Source organism: Amphiura filiformis, chromosome 13, assembly GCF_039555335.1.
Source record: "Amphiura filiformis chromosome 13, Afil_fr2py, whole genome shotgun sequence".
NCBI lineage: Eukaryota > Metazoa > Echinodermata > Ophiuroidea > Amphilepidida > Amphiuridae > Amphiura > Amphiura filiformis.
This window is the reverse complement of record NC_092640.1, coordinates 37339511-37366356: the sequence shown is the minus strand read 5'-3', so window position 1 is coordinate 37366356 and position 26846 is coordinate 37339511. Positions and strand designations below refer to the sequence as shown.

At 34.1% G+C, this 26846-nt stretch overlaps 1 long non-coding RNA gene across 1 annotated transcript in view; it reads right to left on the bottom strand.

Moving 5' to 3' along the window:
- LOC140168299 (uncharacterized) overlaps positions 1–26614 on the bottom strand; it is a 47320-nt gene extending 20706 nt beyond the window's left edge. The window contains exons 1-2 of the long non-coding RNA XR_011861191.1: positions 26277–26614; positions 21736–21897 (exon numbers count right to left, since the gene is read on the bottom strand). This is a non-coding gene — a long non-coding RNA (uncharacterized lncRNA). The remainder of the gene's footprint in view (positions 1–21735; positions 21898–26276) is intronic.
- Positions 26615–26846: the final 232 nt, after the last annotated feature.

Sequence of the window (26846 nt, the reverse complement as noted above, 5' to 3'; positions counted from 1 at the left end):
CCAGGTAGAGGGCAGAGCAGCACAGTAAACTCATTTCAGAAGAACCAAAGACAAACCAAACAGCCTTTAGGGCTACCTTTTATCCTAAAAAGAGAAATAACTTATGTTGTAAATAAAAAAAAAAAAGCAAGAAACAACAAAGTAAGAAAGTAAGAAACATAATAAAACAAAAAGGCATAAAAAATAAGTAATTGCAAGTAAAGCAAAAGAAGTCCCATTCGGCATCCATTTTACCCACAAATTAATGACACTATTAACAAAATCCATTGCCCATAAACCCACCAGTAAAGCCCATTCCATAAATAAAGTTATTTTATAAAGATATCATCGAGGAATGTTTGATATTCATGCATGGTATGTGTACTCCTTTTCAATCTTTGAAGTAGCCGTGGACAGAGTGAAAACGGGTACATTTCTTTAAAAGAGCATATCTTCAAAAGTTGTGAGCCGATTGAAATAATTGTTTTGGTTTATTAAAGCTAATAACTTAAGGTTTCTTTACATACCAAAATATATTTAATCAACATTTCAGAAGTAGGAGAAAAAGAGGGCGCAATGTGGGGCCTCTTTTTTTTGGGACACCCTGTATGATTCATCTGTGCATATATACAACATGTCTACCTGAAGAACAAGAAACAAAAATGATGTACCAGACAGTATAAAAGGTGAAAAAGAACACACACTCTCATCATTTAAGTTTTAAATTTCAAAACGTACCTATACAACCTATAACTGCCACAACTCCTCACTACGGGTCATTACTAATAGCTTCTATATCATCACTTCATTTCGTGATCCACAGCATTATCCCCCACCTTTTACAAAAAAGTTGAGATTTTTATACCACTGGAAGCCTTTGGCTACATAATGTTTATGTATAAAAATTTCTTGCAGATTGGTTCGTTTAGAAAAAATATCAGGAAATTTGAATGACGTTCTGGTACACCAGAACGATATTACAACACATTGTCTATGGAGCAGTGCAATACACATAATCATGCATATCTCGCAAACGCAAAATCAGAATCAACTGAAATTTTGGGAATAAGCTTTTGTCGCAAATATCTACTGACAAATGTCATAAAAATAGTATGCTAGGATCACAAAATACTCCTTTAATATAAAGTCACGACGTTGAATACCTTGGCACAATAAAATGTCACAACATGACCGATGGTTGCAATTTGTTGAAGTTAAATAGTAATAGCTTGGATGATGATGATGGATTTAGTTCAAAGGCATTGAAAGGAAACCCTTTACAATATTTCTTAAACTTCGTGATGTGGGATTACGCATCCACTCATCCACGCTGGACGTTCCGACGTTTGCAACTGACTTTGTAATTATGAAATTATAATTTATAATTATAATATTTTAACTCTTGCCGACGCCTTGAATTGGGTTTATTTATGTACAAGTACACTAATAATGAATTACCGGGTGTATTTGATGATTTCTTTGTACTACGTTCCAATATTCATAATTACCAAACGAGAAACGCTAGTAAATTCAACTTAATGAAGAACAATAAAACATTTACTGACCATGCCATTCGTACTGCTTGTCCAATATTATGGAATTCATTGCCAAACTCAATAAAAACAGCCAATTCAGGGAAACATTTCCGAAAAATATATAAACGTGACTTGATCTCAAAATATGATTAATTCTTGAGCATTGTGTTTCTTGTTTGTATTGTTTGTTTGTTTTTATTTAGTTTGATGGTAACATTTCTTTGTTAATGCGCCTGTCACACTACACCGAATAGGTCTTCCGTACAAGAAACGGATGGTATTTTAGTAAATCCGTTGTTGTTCGTCAATGATCGTTTTATGTTCTTTTTATGTCCTGCTATCATCCGCCAAATGCGTTTCGTGTTAGGTGATGTTCGTTGTCCGTCGGCAAGTTTTGTGCATGCACAAAACTTGAAACGGAGTGTACCGAATACACATGTTCGGTATTTATCCGATGTGTGTTCGTATGGTGCTGCATATTGCCGGAGTTTGTTCGCTCTCCTTTCGTTCATGTTCGTTCTTTGTTCGTTGCACTCGGCCCGTGTTCGTTGCAAATACGTTCCTGTGAGGCCTTCACCACCGGATAGCATATTTTTGCATTCGGTGATGTACGTTTACCCAGACCGTCTTAGTGTCACACTACACCGGATCGGTCTTCCGTATAAGAAACGGATGGTATTTTAGCAAATCCGTTAGTGTTCGTCAATGTTCGTTTTATGTTCTTCATATGTCCTGCTATTATCCGCCAAATGCGTTTCGTGTTAGGTGATGTTTGTTTAGTCCGTCGACAATACGTAGTGTGCCGAATACACATGTTCGGAAGTTGTCCGATGTGTGTTCGTACTGTTCTGTATACCCTGGGTTTGTTCGTTATTCTTTCGTTTATATACCGCAGGTGTTTGCAAGGTTTCGCAGGCGCTTGTGCCGGATGTAGGCCTATGGCGAACATGTGCATCGATCATGGGGGGACTTTCTGAAGGGTGTGTGACGCAATATCATATTTCCCCAGTACTTTAGTGACTGACAAGTAGAAAAAGGGGGGAAAGGAGAGCAAAAAGAAAAGAAAGTGAGAAAAAGTGAAGAGAGAAGAGAAGAGAAAAAGTTAAATTGCAAGTAATTTAGTAGGCCTATGCATGTAAGTAGTATTGAGGGAGGGGCACTTTCTGAAGGGTAGAGGACGCAATATCAAATTCCTACAAATTTTAGTGATTGACAAGAAAGAAAAAAGAAGAGAAAATATGGAAAAGGTTAAATTGTACGTTATTGAGTAGGCCCAGGATAGTAGTAAGCCTAAGTATAGGCCTGTGATTATTATAGGCAGTGCTTAAATAAGGTTCCTTGGCCCAAAAGCCTGTGAAAATTACTGCCGGCCCGTCGATATGTAGATTGTAGGGCCCGTGACATTTTGTCACCAAAGTCAGTATTTAAGACGGACTTAGGTCTATTACTGACTTTAACATATCAATCCATGAATGCTTTACCTGAAATTACGAGTCTGAAGTCTTATATCTAAGTGTCAGTGGATCAGTGTAACATTTTAAATTTTGCAAATTCAGTTCGGGCCTTCTTTGTTTTTTTGTTTAAGGCAATAATAGTGTAAAAATGATGCACCAAAAACAATTTTCCAAATTTTCCATTTTTAAAACTAAATTTTTACACAATAGGCCTAGGCCTAATAATGTAAATAGGCCCTACAGTCCCCATGCAAATGGCTTCAATTGGACCTTCATTTTGAAAAATGGTCAATTCTTCCTTTTTGCTTCTGTTATGGACATCCATGTGTTATTTTTAAAACAATTGTTTATATTATACAATAATGGTCAAAACTTTTCAATGGCTTCAATTAGGCTTTCGTTTCACCAATTTGCGGCTGTTTCAAACTAAAATAGTACCCAATAATAGTGCTAAAATTGATCCAAAAAATGACAAATGGCTTCAATTGGGCCGTCATTGTCCAAAGGTTTCTCACCTCTATTGCCCCCGGACGCTGGTTGCCCTGATATATCAGATTTGTAGCCCTTTTGTACTTATTAGCCAATATTTGACCATTTCCGTCAAAGTTTCCCCCCTTAAAAGTTGTCTTTCCCCACTTTGTTCACCCTCTGAAAAAGTGCTTGCTACGTCACTGCCTCTAAGGGGTCAAAAACCCTCTCAAACACCCTCTCCTCCCCACTTTTCTGATAGGGTGGACGTCCCTGTTGGTGCCACATGCGACGGATTCACCGGTCATTTGTCGGACGTTGAACGATTGAATATAAAACGCCTGCAGGATTATTAGCGGCCACAACGCATAGAGAGACGAACGGGAATCGGACCCCAAATCCGGTCATTTGTCGGACGTTGACCCCAAATCCGGCCATTTGTCGGACGTTGAACGATCGAATATAAGACGCCTGCAGGATTATTAGCGGCCACAACGCATAGAGAAACGAACGGGAATCGGACCCCCAAATCCGGTCATTTGTCGGACATTGAACGATCGGATATAAGACGCCTGCAAGATTATTAGCGGCCACAACGCATAGAGAGACGAACGGGAATCGGACCCAAAATCCCACCGAATCTTCTGCCGGACTGGTGATTTTTCCACCGAATAAAATATTTTTGTATTCGGTGATGTACGTTGATCCAGTCCGTCGTAGTGTGACAGACCTATAAAGGGGTTGACTCCCTCTGGCCTTACTGGCCTTCTGGTCATTCCCGCCATAATTCGTTATTGTTTGATATTGTCTTTGTTTATTTGTTTTTTAAATTTATACTTATATTTATATTTGATTATTATGTGACTTATTATGGGAAATAAATCTTGTATCTTGTGTCTTATTACAACAACCAACCACTGTCCAATCTTTATTAATCTATTAATTTAAAGCAGTTTTTCTTTTAAACATCACACTATCACTGTACCTTCAATGTTTCTAGTTTTAAGTTTTGGTCTTGCCAATGTGTTGTTCGAGGTGTCGTGATATTGAAAGCAATGTACGTAAATATTACATTACGTTTCAGCATTAAGTTGTCACCCCGAGTCATGTTGGACACATTCCATTCACTGTTAATGAGGTTTACGTATGTAGATATATATACACGCAAATCAATACAGCTTAGATTAACCAAAATATTGAACAGGACACCTGGTTTGTCAAACTACTGTAATAGGCTCTAAGGTGACATTCTAGTGGGAGAACAGAAAAAGAGTAGATTAATAATTAAAAATCAACCCGTCCATCCCTGGTCATCAATGGCCCACCTCTAACAATATACTTGAGGTGACACTGGAGCTGAAATAATTTATAAACATGATACAATGTTTTATTTTTTTCCTTTCCTTTTATTTAATACCAGAACAAATCTGCCATCAAATCTTACTGGATATATTTCACGAAGCTAGTAGAATTTATATAGATCGTTGTAAAAAGGTTTGTTAGATAACAATAGCTGCTGCTGACCCAGCAAACACACAAATGTTTTAAAAACGTTTTAAACAAGTTATATGTTGGGTTTTGGTTTAGGTAAAAACGTTTCAATAACATAATGTCGGTTTATATAAAGTTCATGAAAATGTTTAAAAAAGTTTTGCATGAAAACACACTATAACAATATTTTAAAAATGTTTTCAAAATGATATTGCAAAAAAAACAAAACAAAAATGAAAACATTTTTTGCCAAATACTTTGTCAACAATTAAATAACACTATGTTTAAAAATTTGCAAATAATCAAAAATAATGTTTTTGAATGTTATTAAAACGTTTTATACCCTTTATATAACCAGACATTTAAAAGTTTTCTGACAACCTTTTATAACCTTTCGCGAATGATATCGAAAACGTTTTGTGTTTGTTGGGAGACGCGTCACAACATTGAACAGGTATGAATATTACTGTGATGCTAAATCCTAAAATGGTCTAATATTTCAATCTCAGTTACTCGCTTTGGTTAACATTAATCTTATGACCCATTAAATCAAAACGTGGCAGTTGTCTTTAAAGTGTAAATTAAGTAAAGGCATAAGCATTTTATTGTATGGGGCACATTGCACAGTCCTCCAGTTCAGTGGTAATGGCCATTCACACACTCATAGAAATTGTTCGTTGGCATTACTCAGTAAGTTGATGTAAGTCGTTGCGTCAACTTTCCGAGTAATGCCAACGAGTACAATTTTGAGTAACGCTGACTCGATATCATTATGTTGGTCGCACTCATTTGCACTTACTTTATTGAGTTGTTACAACTCAGAAAATGAAACTAGGTTAGCATAATGTTCTAGAGGTGTGCTATAGTATACAAAATTTTGTACTGATTACAAAAATAAATATTTGAATACTGCTAATTGTGCAGAAAATGATCCAATTACATGAATTAAGTAACAAAGTACCAAATTGGAATAACTCAAAACAATAAGTACCAGTAACTTAATATGAACGAGTTACATGATGAGTTACAATAACTCAACTAATTGGTTCTTTGAACCTTGTTTATTTTTCTAAGTTCCCTGAACTTGAATTCAGAAGTTGGCATTACTTAAAAAGTTGACGCAACGACTTACATCAACTTTTTAAGTAATGCCAACAAAGTTGATTAGTTGACGGAACTTGTTGAGCTTTTTCAGCATTTTTTAAGTTTGGATAACTAAAATGAATTTTGTTTTGGCAACTTTTACGCTATTTTTGAGTTGTCCAAACTTACTCCTTTTGAATTGCGCCAACAAGGCGAACAAGTCAGTTCTATGAGTGCACTCAGTTACATTCAGCACATTGTTGCACGATATGCAGCCTCTCCTCCCAAAATCAGAACTACCAGAGCTTGAGCTGCTATATATAAAGAAGATAGTTTTACTCGCAACCTTACATGCAATGTATATGGGTTGAAATCCATCAAATGACGAGCTCTCCTGTTCATATTCTGAAGTATTTCAAAAATTCTTATGTAATTGACACCAAAAACTTACTACTAAATGTGTAAAAACACTTCAATTATTAACACCAAAACTTTGTGGCATTATCTCAAAGCGAAAACCAATTTTAAACTATGGAAATGAGGCATACAAACACTGTGTTATATTTTCATTGAAAGACGAGGGTCTAAAATTGTCAAAAGAATTGTTTCTTTTCTAATTAGAAAGAGTGAGTACCCTTAATCACTAAATTACGAATTACTTAAATGAGGAGAAGTGTTGATTTTCAGGAAAATAAAAGTGTCAAGTTAAATTTGCCCTAGTAAACAGCTGTAGTGCACCACTCAAATAGCATTCTTGTGTGCACTAGCCAGTATAGTTTAATTCAATATGCATGTAAAAATGCAACGAACAAGTATCTACCAAGGTAGATACACTTGTCGCCATAATACCTTCCTCAAACATACTTTGTCGGCTCTTAAAGCAATAAATTGGTCATGATATTAACAACAATATCCTCATCTTCAGCGATATTTCGGGCTTCACCACAACAGGGGGTATCCTACAAGTAAATGTCATTTTTTCTAAATTCAAGCTTGATAGTTTCATCCAAAATAAGCAGGAAAATTCCATCCATCTTGTTGAGTTACTAAAGTAACTGTGCCATTTGAAACCAACATATCAATGGCTCATGAACGAAAACAAACCAAGTACCTTGACCATGCATGTGTCCGACATTTCAGACAATGGGTATACTTGTGATTTGACGTGTTTTGAAGTCGGATCACGTGGGCTCATTACCCAGGAAAATGTTGGACATATCGTCGAGATATTCTCTTTTGTAGGCAGATCCAAACCGAAAGTTTATGATCGCACACGCCGCCCTGCAATTTTGATGGATTCTTACTGCTCGGTTTTCCTGGTGTGTTCTGATGTTTTTATTTCTCGTGTATTTTTGCTAATGCATAACAAATGTGTCACCCTGCATTAATTTGGGCATCTTGTCCAGATTTTGTCCTGGGTTTTTTGTTCCTCCTTGTATTCTTGCAATGTAAATGGTATGAGTTTGAAATGGTAAGACATCCAATTTGTGCTGATAAAGCTATCGCTGCACAGATGGGGGACGATGTTTCCATTAGTGATTCAGCAAGCCAAAAAGGACTCAAAATAAGATTAAACTATATGCACAAGACACGATTTACATCTCTTGCAAGCTTTAACATGATTTTCCAACGACTGATGGCTCATTATTTGTGAACGTTTGAAATGACAGATATAGTTATCACAGCCAGAGGAGAAATGGTCGGAGTTCCGGTCATACCTAATTCCTAGAATCTAGATAAGTAATTGAATAAATAGGTATGTATAATGGCTATACCTTTAATATAGTTACACTCGTCTATTGTGGATGCCCTAACTAGGCTTATAAGTTACATTCATCTTTGTAATTAAGGTGGTACTATAGTACTACACCCTTGATAAACTTGTGATTATTTTTGCATTTTTCTCAAAAAATAATAACACACTGGTAACAAAAGTTATGTATATTATAGGAGCAAGGAATCCAGTTACTACACTTGAATTTCAGTGACTCAAGACAAACGGTACGTTATTTATGATAAGAAAAGAGGTACCGCTAGAATGTACCTCATTTCTTAGCATATATAATGAACCACTTGTCTTGAATCACTGAAATTTCTGTTAAGTAATTGGATCCCATGCCCCAATAATATACATAACGTTTGTTACCAGTGTGTAGTTATTTTTTTGAGAAAAATGCAAAATTAGTCACAAATTTATTAAGGGGTGTAGTACCACCTTAAGGGGTGGGGTATGAACGTTTGGCCAGTATTTATTGTGGGACATTAGAGCACATCAGACATATCGAATTGCATTCTGAATACGAAGAATGTCCTTCTGATATCAAATAATTTTGATTTTTGAAATTCGCAATGTAATACACATTTTATGGCAAATCATTAAAATTGATATTTTTGATATTTAACAGTACTTGAAGTAAACTTTATAAATCTGATGATTTATACTTAAATTGTATGTAGGTGGGATGAAAAGCCGACGATCAATTGAAAATTTGGACCTTTCGTATTGAAGATATGGATTTTTTTTTCCCAAAACACCAAAAAAAATAGGTCTTTTGGGAAAAAAAATCCATATCTTCAATATAAAAGGTCAAAATTTTCAATTGATCATCGGCTTTTCCTCCCTGCTACATACACTTTAAGAATATATCATTAGATTTATAAAATTTATTTCGAGGACTGTTATATATCAAAAATTTGAAAAATATCAAATTTTAATAATTTGTCATAAAATTCGTGAATTTCAAAAAATGAAAATTATTTGATATCAGAAAGACATGCTTCGTATTCAGAATACAATTCGATACGTCTAAGGTGCTCCCATGTCCCACAAAAAATACTGTCGAAACGCCATAAACGCTCATTCTAGATCCCTTAAACACGTGAATTGCGTTTAATTTGGCTTTATCGCTACCAAATGTACCCATAACGTGATAACTAACATACTTATTTCCATTAGTCCTGGGCACACAATGGTCTTAACCACTTTATCGCCTTCTCCGGCAGACTAGGTACATCCTACAAATAAATCTGACTATAAATGGTAATATGGACACAAGACTATTGATATTGAACAAAGAATGCCTGTGGCATAGCACAGTATAAACATAACAGACTGATTGTTGGCCTATTTAGAGAAGAGGCATGGATGAAGTCTCCATCAAGGCCAAATCGACAGTTTCATCCCTAAATCATTCCATTTTTTGCTATAGTCGTGTTCACACGGTCGGACATAAGTGACTTATTACCGGTAATACTAATAAGTGACTTATTGCCAGTAATAGTGACCTATTACCGGTAATAAGTGACTTATATCTATAGATTTGGATAACAACACAAACCTTTTATCATTTAAGGAATATAAATTTGGTATATTTGTATGTCGGAATGTTACAAAGCGAAACGTATATGTATAGCAGCTTTGGGCACGTTAACTCATTCATCTACACACGGTGTTCTCAAGTAAGTAAAATATCTGTCATGTCCCACAAAAAAAACTGTCCAAACTTTGCTACCAGAGCCCTTAATCAACTTCATATCTAGTTTTGAGATACATATCATTTGATCATTACGCACATTGGAAACGACTTGGCAAAATTACGAAACTAAATCGCTAAACATGCTATAGGGAAAAAATAAAGTAGAGCAACTTTAGTACTATCACCATGAAGCGTAATGACATACCGTAAACCTCGTCTACAAGCATATAGAGTGCTTCTGACGAAAGCTAAATTAATCCAGATGCCATTATGGAACTTGAATAAATAAATTACAGCTCCAAGCATATGCAAATAAGTATTATTGTAAGACCAATCTATTGTATTGGTATATTTACGCTTGTATCGTATTAATTTAGCTTTCATCAAAAACACTGTCATATGCTTGTAGACGAGGTTTTACGGTACGATTATTTTTTAAATTCACAATGATGACTTATCATTTTTGATGTTGATAATAGTTATGCGCTTAAAATGTTCTTGTGGGTAAAAAATTATTAGTAGGAAAGTCACTAATTATACAATGTTCGACTGTGGGTGGGTGTTATTGTAGTTGCTCAACACAAGAAATTGTAATGTACATAATCTGTACTGTAATATTCATATAGATATAATATTTGTTATTTTAATTCTGTTAATCATTATTTATGAATTCATAAATATATTGTGTTATTGATCTTTTGCGTACACAATCATGACAATTCTAATCGTTACCTACTAATGCTGCGTGTTGACAATATATGAAGAGCTTATTTGCAAACCGTGTTTTAAGTCCACAACCACATGTGTCTCATTTACTTGTGTGATACAATCACAGTTACTTTGACAAGTTTGACATTAGCAACAATGAGTTGTACTATCAACAAGCCATTATTTACCACCACAATGCTCCATAACAATATGCAGACTATTGTTCTCATTTTGGAAACAATGGCCTCACACAGTATAGTTACTGTGTGTCCATCCAAAAAATACTGTCGAAACGCCATAAACGCTCATTCTAGATCCCTTAAACACGTGAATTGCGTTTAATTTGGCTTTATCGCTACCAAATGTACCCATAACGTGATAACTAACATACTTATTTCCATTAGTCCTGGGCACACAATGGTCTTAACCACTTTATCGCCTTCTCCGGCAGACTAGGTACATCCTACAAATAAATCTGACTATAAATGGTAATATGGACACAAGACTATTGATATTGAACAAAGAATGCCTGTGGCATAGCACAGTATAAACATAACAGACTGATTGTTGGCCTATTTAGAGAAGAGGCATGGATGAAGTCTCCATCAAGGCCAAATCGACAGTTTCATCCCTAAATCATTCCATTTTTTGCTATAGTCGTGTTCACACGGTCGGACATAAGTGACTTATTACCGGTAATACTAATAAGTGATTTATTGCCAGTAATAGTGACCTATTACCGGTAATAAGTGACTTATATCTATAGATTTGGATAACAACACAAACCTTTTATCATTTAAGGAATATAAATTTGGTATATTTGTATGTCGGAATGTTACAAAGCGAAACGTATATGTATAGCAGCTTTGGGCACGTTAACTCATTCATCTACACACGGTGTTCTCAAGTAAATAAAATATCTGTCATGTCCCACAAAAAAAAAACTGTCCAAACTTTGCTACCAGAGCCCTTAATCAACTTCATATCTAGTTTTGAGATACATATCATTTGATCATTACGCACATTGGAAACGACTTGGCAAAATTACGAAACTAAATCGCTAAACATGCTATAGGGAAAAAATAAAGTAGAGCAACTTTTAGTACTATCACCATGAAGCGTAATGACATACCGTAAACCTCGTCTACAAGCATATAGAGTGCTTCTGACGAAAGCTAAATTAATCCAGATGCCATTATGGAACTTGAATAAATAAATTACAGCTCCAAGCATATGCAAATAAGTATTATTGTAAGACCAATCTATTGTATTGGTATATTTACGCTTGTATCGTATTAATTTAGCTTTCATCAAAAACACTGTCATATGCTTGTAGACGAGGTTTTACGGTATGCGATTATTTTTTTAAATTCACAATGATGACTTATCATTTTTGATGTTGATAATAGTTATGCGCTTAAAATGTTCTTGTGGGTAAAACATTATTAGTAGGAAAGTCACTAATTATACAATGTTCGACTGTGGGTGGGTGTTATTGTAGTTGCTCAACACAAGAAATTGTAATGTACATAATCTGTACTGTAATATTCATATAGATATAATATTTGTTATTTTAATTCTGTTAATCATTATTTATGAATTCATAAATATATTGTGTTATTGATCTTTTGCGTACACAATCATGACAATTCTAATCGTTACCTACTAATGCTGCGTGTTGACAATATATGAAGAGCTTATTTGCAAACCGTGTTTTAAGTCCACAACCACATGTGTCTCATTTACTTGTGTGATACAATCACAGTTACTTTGACAAGTTTGACATTAGCAACAATGAGTTGTACTATCAACAAGCCATTATTTACCACCACAATGCTCCATAACAATATGCAGACTATTGTTCTCATTTTGGAAACAATGGCCTCACACAGTATAGTTACTGTGTGTCCATCCACTGTTTGCTTTGCAATGGTGCATCCAACTGAACTCATAATAGCATGTATAGCATCACAACCCAAGGTAAATCAGAAACATGGGTTTGTGGACGTAACACGGTTTGGAAATAAGCTCTTCATAATGGATAATTAGAAAATACATATTTGATTAATCTCCAGACATTGCTTAAACTTTAACATTCAAAGCATTATTATGCGGTTAGCTTATAATAATGCCATAGAAATCACAAATTAAATATCGTTTTTTGCTATCAATGAATTCCTGACATTACACAGTATCTTGTAAAAAGCACTTTCAATCGGGCAAATTTACATATTCTAGTGCTTATTATAAAGAAGACATGTAAGTTTGTACCATAAATTTTTTGGAATTCCCAGACCAAAATTTTACCCCCCTTCCCCCAAGAAATGGGAATTCCCATTTTGACAATGAAATGATTAAAAAATTGGGAATTCCAAGAAGACAGGCAAATTTTTGCCAACATTTTGGGGAATTCCCAAGCCTAAAATAAAAAAAGGTGTCTTTTTCTTGGGAATTCCCATGATTTCTTAAGGGTTGTGAAAATATTGACCATTTTTTGTAGGGGGGGGGGGGGTGTTCACAGAGCAAAAAATGGTGAAACATTTGGGAATCCCATGTCTTCTTTAGGGGAGTGCCTTTAATTTCTGGAATTGCCCATTGTGATTACGTTTTATTTAATGCTATATTGTAAAAGGAGGTTTTGCATTGGACGTCTTAACATTCAGCGCAAGTGTATTATTGTGTCCAATCTCTCGATCAACAAGAGCTCTTCATTTATTTTAATCAATTTTTACACGATAAAGAATGTTTGCAATTTCTGCTATTTTTTTAAATAACAAACACAATACTAAAAATGTCGGAAAATTGGAACAATCTTAATGCACCCACTTTCAAGAAAAATGTATCATTCCTTCAAGGCGAGTACGTGCAGCGCGTAGTGGGAGAATAATTTTACAATATTTATGCAATCCGCATATTTTCTAACGGCATTTCTGATTGGCTATATATGTGGTTCTGAGAGTGTATAAAAGTGCCTTTAAGGACCCATTACCACTTAAAGCCGCTATCAGAGATTCGATTTATCTGCAAATATACATCTAGTGCCCGTTTTTATTCATCGTTATGTATTCTTCTCACGTGCATTATTTTCGCGAACTACCCTTCATAGCCCAGATTATATAAACCTGCACGCTAAACAATGCATTATCTAAAACCCGCACGCTAAGCAATAGATTTTAGATAATACGTGCACGCTCAAATACTAGAAATACTACTTTCACATAACTTGTCTGTTCGATATATATACCATCAAAAAAGTACGAATATACATTCTGTGGTGTTAAAATAGTTATAGGTTATGGTATTTTTTCATGCGCACGATGTAAATCATAGGTTACAAACTGTGTTCTATTTTGCAACTATCATTGCCATAAATATGATTAATGATCAAACATCAAATGAGAATAATCGAGCTTCTATTAATTAAAAAGGGCTAACAACAGATCGACCATAATTATACAAGATTACACCATTACCAAATATTTAGCATTTTACAAATGAAATACATGTAGGCCTATATCTAAAATAACATAAACACGCCCGGGAAACACACTAGCGCATAATATCATGATCATGCTTTATAATACTGAACAAATTGTAAAATTCCACTGTCGTGTGTTTTAATATAAGTAGATTTTAAAGTTCAAATTATAGAACTATAAAGTCCAGTTGATATTGATATATAAGTTTATTCTCTCATCTCCATTCACCGTAGTACTAGTGGGACGTCAAAATCGATCGTTTCCAGGTCAACTGGTTCAGTGCTCTCTGTGTTCGGAACCACGATATTAAATGATCACAACATAAAGTCAATTGGTTACAAACCATGCGTGAATAATTTACTAAAGTATGACGTATGGCGCAATCGATACCATTGATAGCTAACTTATACAGTGATTGATTTTCTTGATCAGTTAAATGGTACCTGGTCAATGACCTGACGGTGTTTTTAAAATTTAAGATATTTTCCCTAATATTCAAACTAATATAATGAATGCAGCAATTAATATTGCCTATTGTTTTTAATACACTCAAAGTATATGACGGATAATGTACTCGTGCAAATGCATTCGTTAAGATAATCGCACTTGCCATGGAGTTATTGCATTCAGCTCTCGAGCCTATCGGCTCTCGAGCTAAATGCAATAACGATTATCTTGACTAATGCATTGCACTCAGTTCATTATCCTTATCATAATAACTATTTACACTGTGTACTTGCTCAAGAAGTAGGGTGTGTTAACATACTCTGCAAGCAAAAAGACCGACAGGTATATTAATATTTCAACATTGAAGGTTGTTGTCCGTACATGAGGACACTTACAACAACGCACATTTGAAGAGAGACTCATTATTTTTTCAGCACTGCCGCATGTCGTTTTCTACTTTTTTTGTCACCATGAGTAAATCTAATGAGAATTGTATAGACTTACATTTACTCGAAAGTTATTCGTATGAATTTATTTTACTCATACAGTGGGGTGGAGGATCACTGACTGTACCTTTAATACGCTCGAGCAAAGATCTCTAAAGAATCTCAAGATGTCTGCTCAGTAAAAGACCCTAGAACTACTGAGCCATATTTTGTAACACGGACTACGAAGGGTGGTTGCATCCCCCTAATTTTCAATTATATACGTCATTTACCGTTATATTTTTTACCAGTATATAGCTATGCGTCTCTTCTATCCAGTGATACCAAAATAAGTACAAACATTCCCTACATAATATCGCTATGACGTCATAATGGGAGGGTGCCCAATTTTGAGAGATTCTGGCTATGTGCAAAAGTATAGGCATAATTGATTTTCGGCTTAAAAAATTGTTTCTTAAAAATAAAAGGAAATGACTATCTCAACCTAACTAACAAGTACCTTTTGAAATAATGTTACAACAGCGAAATAAAAATCATTGATTTTACTGTAGAAACCAATGGTGGGTCTCACCCCCTGTATGGTCATCTTTGATGGCCGATCCTACCCCTGGGTAGTATAACATTTATTTAGGTGCTGGGGTACAAATTGTATCACTAAAATGAGCAAAAAGGATGGATCTACGATTACATTAGGTCGTTTGGGCGTAAAAGCGTGCGTTTTTTATGACGGATAAATAATCTTAGACCCTTTTTCGTAGCTCTAGGGTTAATCAACATCATATCAAGTTTTGAGATACAAGTGATTTGATTTTACCTTGGAAAAATTACGAAAACTAAATCGCTAAATATTAATATTGTTTACTAACTGGATGAATGATAATCTTCACAAACAATTATATATGGATCAGATCAACACGTGGTCGGTAACAGGGGACTGGTGCGGCATAGGTGCTGGAAGTATAACCGGCATCAAAAACTTTTGTTTGTTTGTTTGTATGAAGTATAAACAATGCATGGTGATGGAGGTGATTTGATCATGAATTGGTTTATTGTCCCCGGAAAGCACAACGGAAACCCTCTCCCCACCTATATAACCTCCTCCCCCGCCTGCCACACACTCAATTTTTCCCTGCACTATATCTATATCTCCACTCCACTCTCGAGCTCTTCTCTCCCCCTCCTTCCCTTCCCGATTCCAATATGCTCTCTCCTCTGTTTCTCTCCCCCCTTAAATGCACACATGCACCCTCTTTCCCCCTAGCCCTCTCTTCTCTCTGTCTCTCTCCGCCCCTCTCTCTCTTCTCATTTCTTTCGAGTAATTTGAATAAAAGTCAATTTAAACCAGCCTATATTGCAAGTCATATAGCTTTCTATTATATCGATCCTCCTGCATGTGATATTGACGTAAATAAAGTAGTGTATAATAGTGTAAATCCCAGCAAACACAAAACGTTTTCGTCATCATTCGCGAATGGTTAAAGTTTGCCAGAAAACGTTTAAATGTCGGGTTATATAAAGGACATAAAAAGGGTATAAAACGTTTTCATAACATTCAAAAAACATTTGTTGATAACCTATTGCAAATATGCTTACATAATGTTATTTAAGTGTTAACAAAATATTTAGCCAAAAAGTTTGCAAAAAGAGTTGTACAATAACATTTTGAAAACATTTTAAAAATATTGTTGTATTGTGTTTTCATACAAAACGTTTTAAACCATTTTCATGACCTTTATGTAACCCGGCATTTTTATGCTTGCTGAAATATCACTAAAGTGTCTATTCTCAGGGTATTCTTTTGTAATCTCGGTAGAAATATTTCGATGGTCTGTACTTGTTTCACAGTAAAATAAGCCTAGGCTGTTTCGAAAATTAAATAACTTTTTCAAATATAGATTGACTTTTTCGACTTCTCTGCTCATGAATATTGCACTGTGAAATTTTTTTTGTAACTTAGTAATTTCAAACCTGATTTATGATTACATAACAAACGGAAAGCTTAAACGGCTTGATACAAATTTTAAGTTTCTAACAAAGGATACAAACAAAGATGTCGATAAAGACGTCACTCAAGAGCTTAGGCAGGATAACATTAAACCACGTTGTGATCAAGACCAAAACTACAATTCAATATTGTTCAACTATGGGTGGGTGTTATTGAAGTTACACAATACAAGACTTTGTAATGTATAATGACAGTGACACAGACATGATATTTTTTCTTTCAATTTTGATAATCATCATTTATGAATTCATAAGTGTGTTATTGATCTATTGCGTTCATAATCCTAATCGTTGCATACTAATAATTGCACGTATACAATGAATGATTGGAAAGCAAACATTAAATTTATCTGTAGATCTTCCATGTTGATTTTCAATTGGAGGGTGCGGCATTTAAAAACGTTTAATATAAAATAATGTCATAAAAATCCAAAATGTCTAAATTATTTTAACTTATAAATTTGGCAATCAATTGATTTCTATTATTACACTGTAACTTATAAAAGGCGCCTACAATATAGCAAATTTACATATTCAAGTGCTTATTGTGATTACCGTTTTATGTAGTGCATTAAAATGATATTGCCTGAAGCACACACACAATAATCACTCATTTCATAATGTATTTGTCTCTGATTATAATACAATATCTCAATAAGTGTATTTTGTAAATTTTAAGAATATTTTCTCTGAGGTTTAAACTAAAATTTAGAAAGTAAAAAAGAAGAAAGAAAAAAAGAAAGAAAGAAAGAAAGAAAGAAAAGACAAAAGGAAAGAAAAATTGAATGAAAGATAGAAAGAGATAAAGAAACAGAGATTAAAAGAAAGAAAGAAAGAAATAGAGAAAAAAGAAAGAAAGAAAGAAAAAAGAAGCAATGAAAAAAGAAAGAAAGCAAAAAGAAAGAAACATAGAAAGAAAGGGAAAAAGAAGAAAGATGTAATGAAAGAAAGGAAGAATGAAAGAAAGATTGTATATTAAAGGAAAAAAGAAGGGAGGAAATACATAAGAAGACAGAAAGAAAGATTGAATGAAAATGAAAAAAGGAAGAAAAAGGAAAGAAAAAAAGAAATGTCATAAAGGAATGATTTTAATTTTACCATCTACATATTTACACACAAGCTTATTTAGGAATGTATTATTTGAAATAATTTTTATAACTGAAAAGTGAACTTGGTTGCACTTTTCTCACCCTTTACATCAAGATAACCCCTTTAATTAATAGCAAGTATTACTATACTATAATTGCAGTCGCCACCGAAGGATAATTATACTAATGAAAGTTAATAGTGCTATTAAAGTTAAAAGCATAGAAATAACTTCAAAAGAGCGGCCATTATTTAATTCTCGATTATGATTCGCATAATTGAAATTTTGATTGTAAATAACATCTCTCAAAAATAACGTTTCTACTGGACACTTGCATCTGAAAAAAAAATACGATTGAACTTCTCTGAGAATAATTGATATGTTAATGAATAAACCACTTTCCAGCAAACACAAAACGTTTTCGACATCATTCGCAAAAGGTTAGAATAGGTTGCCAGAAAACGTTTAAATGTCGGGTTATACAAAGGCCATATAAAGGGTATAAAACGTTTTCATAACATTCAAATTATTTGTTGATAACCTACCGCAAATATTGTTTAATATTCTAACATAATGTTATTTTGATGTTTACAGAATATTAAGCAAAAATGTTTGCTAAAAATATTTTACAATAACATTTCAAAAACATTTTAAAAATATTGTTGTAGTGTATTTTCATACAAAACGCTTTTATAAAACATTTCCATGACCTTTATAATTATAACTCGTCATTTAATGTTATTAAAACGTTTTTATCTAAACCAAAACCCAAAGTATAACATGTTTAAAACGTTAAAAAAAGATTTTGGTGATTGCTGGGTTGACAGACGTTAAAACAAATTATAACAGTCTCCAAAATTGCATTGTGGGAAAATATGTTTTCTTCTAAAACTAACATCCAACAGTAGTCTGCGTGTTGTCTTTTTTCACGAGTATACCATTGATTGCGTGCACCAATTTTTTTGAAAAAATATTTTTATTTTTCAGCTCACTGTACTAGATCAAGTCTTTTAAAGGTATAATCTCCCGAGGCAACCTCAGTGATTGCATACACTTTTAAAGTTGAAATCATCATCTGATCGAAAGCTTTTTGGTTCAGTGCGTTAATCATAAAAAAACCGTTATTTATATATATGTAAGTAAAGACAAGCTGTAACCCAAATTATTTCAATTGAGAAGATTTCTTAAATCTCGACAACAACACTTAACGCATTTACTTGATAATTAAAATGGCAACTCAAATACGGTAATTATTAACTGCGTCAATGAAACTCAATCAATGATGTCGTTAAAATTTCACGGGAAACAGAAACAGGGCAAAGCGATAAATAATGATGAATTAAAAGTAAGTTTAATATTATAAATCAATGGATCGTATTAGTGGCTTTTCATCTGCAATCTGTCATTCAAAGAGTTTAATATACAGGGTGTACTAAAATGATTGGTACCCAACCCATTAGTTTTGTTGTCTAATAAAACACCTGCTTCTTCCAAATTCAACACTATATCCTCTTGAAAATGACTACCCTTTATATAATCTACAAATTAGGTAGATGATATGCTGCATTTTGATGTGGTAGTCTTGGCCATGATCACTGGAAATTGATGAGTACCAATCATTTTGTCACACCCTGTAATACGTAGAATCGGTCTAAAAGGTTTTCATTACCAGTTCCCACTTTCAATGAAAAACAATCAGAGGTACTTTTGACTAATTCTCAAGATGATTGGAGTGGATAATTTTCTTTCATTCAAGGTCGCTTCACAAGAATAAAAATAATACTTGTAAATATCCATCAACTCATTTCAACCAATTTGCTTGTCTATATAACACTTCGTTAATTACACTAATTTAACGAATTTTGTTAAATAAGCATTCATAAGTACTTATTATTTTAACATACTTAACTATTATTCAACTTAAGAGTTCGGTGATCAGGGCATTTGGGATCTATGAAACGTGCGCACTACTCTAAGCCCATGACATAGCCAGAAATATAATAATTTAGGGCTAAAAAGAGTTTGAAATTTCACGCGCGCAAATAAGTCCCAGAAACCGGAACAAAATATGCTCGTCCCACAACCCCCCTCACGTCTAATCGCATAAGACTTACATAGTTTTAGGTCAGGGAAGGCCAGTTATCCCCTCCCCCTAAATTTCAATTCTTCCGCCGCCACTACATTGTCTCATATTTATGTTTCATTATCTCCCTATAAATAATGTTGCAATACAAAGAACACAAAAAAAAAAAACAGGAGCTCCCTTTTAGTTTACCTAATCCATACATTTATATGTCGATAGGAAGCCGAAAAGCTAATCAACACTTACTTTCGGATGCGGTAATTTTTTTTCAGGTTTATTTATATTTGCTCGTATTTTAAACATTTTTAGTGACAATTTTGTTATAAAAATAGCAAAAATTTATCGGTATGTTTTACTCGTGTATAGACGCATCAACATCTCAGTACGCGTGTATGATTTTGTACAAATTCACTCCCAGCAAGTGACACGCATTTATCAATCTATAATTCATAAATTTTTAGTACCACATAGCCAACGAGGAGTACACACATATTGTATAAATGCACTTACTAACAGTTTCGCGTACTACGCGCTGTGCGTTCGCGTCTTGCAGGACTGATTAATTTTCTTTGGGTGCATTGATATTGGTTCGAACCCGCAACCTCTCGCACCATAGTCGAACGCCTTATCGATTGACTTAACTGCTAATGTACAATGTATGGAATTGTACATGGTGAATTTTGGCATGCCCCAGTAAATTGACTATCTCTATATCAAACAAAAGCAGGTCTAAATCACACAGACAAAAACCCCGATATTACGTCACTACACCAATGAAACAAATACATGTTTTATTGTGTCTGCCATTTTCATTCAAATTTAAATCATTATGTTTCAGTTTCATTTATGTTTCATTAATGTTTGTCGCATGGTTAATTAATCGATGAAAAGCAGTAAAACTAAAGGAAAATGGAATCTGAAGAAGATGACTAACAGATCCATCAAGCCAGACACAGCCCTATATGATTTGCGCCGCATAATTTTGAGAAAGTGGAACAGAATTGACCAAGAACAAATAAGACACCTCTTCAGGAGCATCGTACATCGCATTACAGCAAATGTTTCTGTTATGAATTTATAGCGTGTTTATTGATTATAATGCACTTGTGTATAAGGGCTATTACAACTTTAGAAATCCTACCCTTTACCGTTGAAATGCTTGTAACTTTTCTCAACGAGACTGCAGAGTAACAATTGAGGTGTCAAAATTCGCAGTATAAAATGCTGCATGCAGCGATTTTATGGATTTGTTCAATACCCTTTTGGGTTTATTTAATCATTGCGACTTTTTCAAATGTAACGAGTTTTAGTAGTGTATTTGGAAAGTCATTTTCTTATATTAATTGGTAGCTCTCTATTGTGGATTCAGATTTGCTTTATATATAGCGCCATTTCCGGAAACATAGTAAATTACGAACATTCTTTCAATGATGTGAATTACCAAGGTCTTAAAAGAAGCCAATGGTTGTAATATGTTTTTAAAATATTAGCAGGGTCAAAATGAAAATGTCCCGAAACCCAAAACAACGAATCTTAAATGAACTTGCAAATATTGAAGAAGAGAAACTGTTTTGGAAAGTTGATTGCCCGAAATATCTTATGACAGTCCGTAATCTGTTACGAATTAGTGACGCTGGGTTGCATTGCAATAGTTTAATTCTTCCTTAAGCTCGTTTATCCCAAGAAGTAAAATCCTTTAGGAGAGGAGAACCGAATACACATCAAAATATAAAACACCATTTACAACACAAAAACTTTCGAAATTTTAGAATGTTTTCCCTCTGTGAAATCATGATTTTGGATGCACGAACAGTAATGACAAAAAACGACGCGCACCATCACCACCAACACCGCCACCGCCACCGCCATCACCAGCACCATCAATATCAATAATAATAACAAAACATCAAAACAACAACAACAGTGACGACAACGACGAAGACAACGAGAACAAGAACAAAAAGAGTATTATTTGGATTTTAATCAAAACCTCACCTGCACATTGGCTTTCACAATCACTATGGCTTCCAAAGTTGTTAGTGTTACCTGAACATCCACCCCAAAAAAATAGTTGACATTGTCTTGATGAACTATCGAAGTACCATCTGGCTTGGGCATTTCTACATGGACCTGGATCCTTACGTTGAAAGCATTCCTCTGAGGGATTAAAAAATGGCGGGAAAGTTAAAACTAAAATGGCGGGAAATTTACAGTACGATTCAGCTTCATTCAATTTTAATTCATGAGCGATTATGCTGTTTTAAATGTGTTTAATAATTATATCCTTTTTGGAATTATTTGTACCTGAGTGGGATTTAGATCGAAAGCATTATATTCTGAGCGATATAAATAACTGAAAAAGTTAGATGTATAATAGTCAATGGTGTTAATAATATCATGCATTCAAGGCGGAATGCTGTTCAGAAAGTTGTAAGCACTTTCATAACACACATTATGGAATAAGATTGAATTAGTTTCATCTCTCGTCAGTGGGCAAATACTTAAGAAGCATTCACTTCCTATTTTGTGCAAGTGTTGAATAAGGTAATAGTGCCGAAAAAGCACCTGTAAGTGGTGCAGTAATTTACTGAATCAGATATACATTGGTATTTGATCTAGCGAACAGGTTTTAACATTTGATTTATTTTCTATCAAACAGCATGTAATGTTTTCAAACGTTATTATAGTGTGGACTATAAACGATTCGGTTTTGATCAAAATGTAATAATAAAATTCTAGCAAAATATCAGGTTTTAACGCCACAACAAGATTTTTAAAATGTTGTCAAAATTATACTGTGTATTACTGTTATACTTTTTAAGTATTGACGCAATATTGCCACACAATATAATTTAAAAATAACATTAATGCATTAGAAAATTTGTAGCAGGTTTTTATCAAAAATGTTTTGAATTTTATAAGAATGTTTTATACCCGACAAATTTTATGTCAATCATTGTGTGTTTGTTGGAGCAGACTAATTAAAAAACACATCAACTGCTATAGTACAGAAATTTTAAGTATTTTGTTCAAATCAGTCACTGGACTAACGAATTAGAATATGCATAGCCAAGGTATCGGATAAATATCCGATCACACTTTCCCACTTCACCGATCAGCAATGGCACATTAACAAATCAAATTATAACTTGGACATAAAGTAAAAGTTGTATGAATACAAAGAAATCTATGAGCTTGAGATTATAATCTGATCTACTGGACTTACTTTTTTATGAGTGACAGTATTTCACATCCTATCTCGAATGCATCGTCACTGAGGCCAACTGATGTTAAAGCGGCAAAAGTTCTTTGACCACTCATAAAACGTAAGTCCATATCGAATTATAATCTCAAGTTCATAGTTATTAATAACTGGATGAATGTCAATCTTCAAAATCGTACTGAGAAATCTACACAAATCAGTTTTTAAGCAAAATGAGCAAAGTGTCTTGAAACAGGACACCGTAAAAAGGTAAACTACATTTGTTACATTTGAGTATTGCTTCTGCACTCTTTTTTAATGTTGAGCATATCTTGGCATTAACAGCTGAAATCTAGGAGATGACGCTGACGAACCTTTGGCCAGGCATAAGTGACCTGGTGAAAGCGGTCATCGTAGATAGTTGGTCGGGGTATTTTTACAGGACAGGCAAATGTAGCCGACAATCTTGCGTTACCCTGATCGGAACCGACTGTAACGAGGTCTTTTTGTTTATCATGGATCATCTGCCCCGCCATTATCAGATGCACTACGATGAACTACTCTTTAAAATAATACACAACTAAAAGACCTTGCACCCTGTGAAGCATTTTAATAGAATGGACATTGCTATAGGAATTGACGGCTCTATCAGCATAATCATTCATCACTGCGAAAGTGTTAACTAAGATTTATAGGTTTGACTTAAAAGTGAAGGATAAGTCAATACAATTGTCATTGCGTATATTTTATATGAAAAAAAATCAGTTGTATGTAGCTGCAAGTGTTCGCACGAAAAAACTACCCTACCATTGACTAAGATGTGACCAAATACCTATATTATTTCGTGTTGATATCGCCAGGTTATGTTAGCACACCCATGCTCTTTGCCCAAATGCAAAAAACTTGAAATTTTGTTGATATAGCGATAGAACTTTAAAAAATATTCGCAGTTACCACGTACACCACCAATGTGCTTGTATGTCAAGTATGTGGATAGCAGAAAAAATGAAACAAACAGTTTGCAAGTTTGAATATTTTAACTTAAATTTTAAACTTTGTTTTTCTGTAAAGCCATAATGTACGATTTTTACGAAAGTATTATGTATTGTTATTCTTTATTAAAATGTTAATGAGCCCAGAAGTCAGCCCTTAGTAAAATTTAGATTTATACAGATTTGTAAAATCATACCTGAAGTTTAAAAATGATACCAACTTTGTACGATATCCTGAAATGAAGTTGCATTTCTTTAAAATGTGCCTTACAACAGAGTGCAACACTGAGAAAACTGCACTTAACGTTATCTAAAATAGATTATTTTTGTTGAAACCAGCCCCATAAAATGTAACTTTTTAATTATTTTAAGCTTTTGTACAGCTGTTTAACTTTGCAGCTGTATAAGAGAAGCATGAAATATTTCAAATCTGTGAAAATCAAATTTTTCTCAAAATATATATTTTTTGGATATTTTCCACTGCAGCTCAAAATCACATTTGCCGACTTCTGGGCCCATTTGTGGTGGATGGTCATTATAAGTAATTATTGTCAGGACAGGTTTGTGTCCATTTTAGCCAAAATAACGAGGTAAAGTGAAAGAAATCCCATTGGCTATTTTATCCGTCTAATGTGGAGTTGTATGGTAGACTTAATCTCTGAATACGATATATCAAAATTGCTCTGTTGACTTGACAAACAAAAACGAAATCTGACTGATTCTATTGAGGTGTAAGCTAGAACACGTGTAAACATATGTCAAAAAATAAAATCAGGTTGTTTGAAAATCATAGTATAACACCGTACAGTATGGCTTTAAGGTTATACGAGGTATTGTTGGTCGAAGCAGTAAAAAAACACACCCGATTTTCATTATCTGAATCAATATATTATTGAAAAAATAACACTTTGGTGTTTTGCAAATTTGTTTCTACAAATCATATACTTTGAAAACTTGCTTAATATATTGTTGTTAATGAGTTGTGTACGTTTTACAAAGGTGTTGTTGTTTTAGCCCTCTTTACAACATAACTCAAGAACCACATGACCTACAAAAGTATATCTGTGATATTTGAATTCTTCTACACGCTCGCTATGAATTGAGGAATGCAATTTTTGCTAAAGCTCACTACTATTCGCAAAATGCTGTGAACTACATTTTTTGCTGCTTCGACCAACAATACATCGTATACCCTTAATGTGAATAACGTCTTAATGATTCCAATGTTCTGAATGTGATGATTCAAATTCTCTAAGGAAACTTGATGCTTTAATAAACGAGACAGTCAGAACACTTGTAAGGGTCATTCTACAGACAAAACGCACTTACTAATTAAAAGGACCATCAGTGACTCCAATTATTATGATGAATAAAATAAGCAGGTCAAAACAAGTAAGCTTATCCTCCTACTCGATCAAATTCACACGAACGCGTCTTTTGGCGAGAGCGTTAGAATCTAAACCGTTGTTATGTAAAGTGATTTTTTTCACTGATAGATGGACATGCTCATTAGCATTAAATCTCAATGGAAGTATGATGAAATGTAAAAGCATTATTGGAATCGTCCGCTTTGACAAGTCTTTTGTAAAGAGCGTCAGAGTCAAACGCTTATAATATTATTAAGAGGCTTTGTCACCAAGAAATGGAGGTGCTATTATAAATGCCCATGATTATGAATTGTAGTATATTTTATGCAAGAAGTAAACAACTGATCATTGTAACATATATGATACTCAAACCGTATTCACGGTTTGTTCTAGAAAATAGCAAATACATAAATGTCACTACCATTGGAGGGTAATCCTTAAAATACGTTGCAGTAACTATTTTGTGTTCACGCAAAGCCTATTTTGAATGATGATTCGTTTTTGAATCGTTTTTTAGAACGCACAAACTGCATTGATCGATTTTGCAAAGACACATTTTTTACCGTTAAAATGTTGAGAATAAAATTAAACAGATGTTAACAGATTTGCGTAATCTGAACCAAAATGTACCAAAACGACACTAAAATTCATTAATAATAATAATGATAAAACTATTTAAAATGTTGAGAATAAAAGTAAGCAGATGTTAACAGATTTGCGTAATCTGAACCAAAATGTACCAAAACTACACTAAAATTCAATAGTAATGATGATAAAACGATTTAAAACATAAATTGCTTTCGATAGAATGTCTACAGCAAAGTTTCCGCATTTCACTTTTGTAACAATGCGAACTTCCTAACTTTTAAGCGCATACATTCCCTCGCATACAGAGAGCAATAACACACAGATGTACTATATTAGTTGACGCACTGTAAACCATTAATTACTAAGAGTCACTAGACCAAGACTTACCGTTTCCTAGTACTGGTAATAATAAGTAACAAAATGTAGTAATCCACAAGAGTAACATCTCGAGGAGGTATAAACCCAGAGAGAATTTTTCCCGCCTTTTGTCGTCAATACTCTATTCGATCAAATTTATATCAACTTTGGTGCAGACTATACAGACAATAATGCTCACGTGTGCAGTTGGCGGGCGGGCGTGGGTTATAAGAGGAAAAAAATGACGTTGTTTAGAGTGCATAATAGAGACGTTTTGTGTCCCGTGGAATGGTTAATAAATAATGGGAAATAAGCTAACGTACTTTGATTACGCAGTGGATGACACTTTTATCCTGTGATCACACTTTGCTGTTTGCTTGTGGCTTTGGTGATAGAATTTCCTAAAAGTGATGGATAAGGGTTGCCAAGGAGGTGGAGACTTTTTAAATTGACTTCGGGGTCAAAAGACGTTTTTTAGATAACTTTTCCATCCGCTTTTTTGCGCATGGCTATGCACATCAGGTTGTCACTATTGGAAATTATTCACTAGGAAACCAATGTATTCAGAAGTATTTTTCTATTAGATGATAAGCTTATTTT